The 2,813-nt window shown below is 43.9% G+C and overlaps 1 long non-coding RNA gene across 1 annotated transcript; it reads left to right on the plus strand.

The window, feature by feature from the left end:
- Positions 1-2,354, plus strand: LOC111724839. The gene is made up of 2 exons (XR_002773051.1): positions 1-56; positions 735-2,354. It is a non-coding gene; the product is annotated as an uncharacterized LOC111724839 (long non-coding RNA).
- The last annotated feature ends 459 nt before the right edge of the window (positions 2,355-2,813 follow it).

Genomic DNA, 2,813 nt, shown 5'->3' on the forward strand with positions numbered 1-2,813 from the left:
GATGGACGTGTCACAGTTCTCATGGGACTCTGCACAATGAGGGGGCCTGGGAGAGGGTGAGACAAGGGCAGGGCTGCTGACCTTCTCCCCCAGCAGCACTGAGAGCTGAGGTGGCCTTGTCCCCAGGAGATGAAGGAGATGGGGAAGGTGCCCCCCTCCCCTCCCCACTGCTGGGAGCTCCACAGGGGAAGGGGAGAGGCATGAACAGCTGGGACAAGGCCTGGAGCAGGGACTGGGCAGGAAGAGGCAGGTCGATGGGGTGAATTTTCCTTTTTCCCCAGTCTGGCCGTGAGTTCAGCCCTATAATGCACTAAACAGGTAATGTGTCCTCACCCTCCTCAGCCCCTACCAGGCCCAGGTGGGTCCTACAGAGTGTACTGGGTCTTAAGTGAACTCCAGCTCAGTTTTTGTTTCTTGCCCAATTCAAGATTTCACAACCTGAGTTCTCTGGAAACTGTTTTGAGAAGTACTCTCTCCAAGGCGAAGGTCAAGAGGTGTAGGCACCAGATCAGAGAGCAGCTTTGCATTCTTCCCCCAGGAGCCCCCTTTGAACATGGCTCCTCAGAAACAGCCAGGACAGAGCTATTGCTGAAGTTCCCAGATGCCCATGTGCCCAGCTAATACTTTTACCAGGGGCCTTACAATTTCAGGAGTGCCTAGATCACTTTGGACTTTGGAGCAGGTTGAGAGCTTATAAGTCTAGCCACAGATGCCATCCATTCATTCCACCACAGGTGTTTCTGAGACCACATCATTGCTCAGGGTGGCACTGTCCACCTGCACCTCTCTCATGTGTACTCCAGCCCGGAGGTGGTGGCAGAACTCTGGGTGCTGCTGACAGCTTCCTGGCAAGATGCTACCTACTGCTAAGAGAAAAAGACAAGGCTTGAGAAATCAAGGGCTGACCAAATCATGTCCTGCTTGGACAGTATCTCCTGACAAGTCCCTGAGGAGACAGAGGACACCAAGAGGCAGCTCAGTACTAAAGAAAAAGGAGAAATTTTTCTAGGAAGGAGCCTACCAGATGACTTGATTGGAATGAAATGGCACAAGGAAAAATGCCACCAAGTTTGAACAGGGAATTGACATAAGATATCTGGATTTTTTGGATAGCTATCTTCTTTTCCTGAGAGTCACCTCAGCATCTTTACTGAGTCTGAGTAATTCACACAAACAGGATTGACTGGACAAATCAGAAGTAAAAAGCTGCTTTTTCACGAATGGACTAATTATATAAAAATCAGCATTTCTCAAGACAAAAAAGCAGATGAATAAAAATAAATGTGCATCCTCTTATGAAGCTTAGGTCATGTTGTGTTTTGCTCAGACTTTAAGTTCTTTGAAGTGTGGAGCTGTGGGGGAGATTAAGATTTACAAATCTGTAGGCATTTAAACCCCTCTGAAACAATGACGAGGCATTCACAAGGAAGGTTGAAATCAGACAACCCATAATACTTGATGTAGAAAATGTTCCAGCTTCCATAATTCTTTATTAAATATTTGACAGGTTGCATCACTTCTTTACAATAACTTCATTTTCTCACATTAGTCTTTTGCTGTCAGGAAAACAAGCTACATTTTTCTCTTTAGATCTCCCGAGAAAAAAGTAAAGCAAGAAGGATTTGTTCTTTCAACAAAACTTTCCCTATGTCTATCAAATTCGACCGTACTTTAAAGCTATTCTGACAGTGAAAATGAGCATTATCTGTAAGTTGTCTTTAAAAAAACTTCCAGGTAGTTTGGTTTTGACCACTGTATCAAATAGTACTTGGCTTCATGTTAAGGAGGTGGGTTTATAATAAAAAGTTATGAAACACTGAGAATTCATTTGGAATGCTTGAAACTCTTTTACCTTAAAAGTCACTGTTTTTTTCCATGTTTTATTTGGTAGTAGACAGATCCTGAATTAAGAAAGGACAGCAAATTAACATCGTCTTCCTAGGGATCTCTCAGGCTCTGAGTGCTAGAATTTTCAGAACACAGCTTGGAGAGAAAACTGCTGAAGGGACCAAGCTCTTATTCCCTTTTGAAACCAGATTACTCAATAAAGATGTAAAAATGCTATATAAATATATACACAGACATTTGGACAGCATATGTACGTATATATATTACACCATAGTGAAGGGGGAACAAAGTCACACTAAGTGGACATGAAGGAAACGGTGACAATCTAGGTGACATTAGTCTGAGTAGGAGCAGCGACTGGCTTATTCAGGAACAGGTATCTATAGACATGGGGTTATGGTTACCAGAAAGGCTTTGATGTGTGGGTACAAAGTTGAGTACACCGGAGTGCAGGAGCCAAAGGCCATGTCCTCAGACTCCCATTGCTACTCCTCACAAACATAAAACCAACCCATAGGAAGACATGCACTTGAACATGCTGTTGCTTTGAGCGTGACATCTTTAACAAAGGATAGATGCGTAACAAGGGGTGTCTTCGGAAAATTTCATACCAACGGAAAGTTACCCCTTTCCGAGAAAACATTATACAGGCTTACATCCTAATGCCACACGGCACTTTCTCTGACAGTGAGAACACCCTGGCGTGGGGGTGTACGCACGCAAGTATATAGACACCGTTAAGGCTTAATATAAATTTAAAAAGTGGTCCAAAGTATATCACACTTTCTTCCCAGTTTTTTAAAATCTAAAGTACAAAGTTGGGGTTTATGACGATTTTTTAAAAACACATCTCAGTCCTGAAATTGGCAGTTTTGACACGACTTACCAGGATGTACCCCAATGCCTGAATGAGACAGAGGTAGTGCACGATCTTCCGGGGTCAGGGAGGGAGCTGGACAGGCAGT

This window comes from Otolemur garnettii, unplaced genomic scaffold (assembly GCF_000181295.1).
Source record: "Otolemur garnettii isolate 467f Iridium unplaced genomic scaffold, OtoGar3 scaffold00027, whole genome shotgun sequence".
Taxonomy (NCBI): domain Eukaryota; kingdom Metazoa; phylum Chordata; class Mammalia; order Primates; family Galagidae; genus Otolemur; species Otolemur garnettii.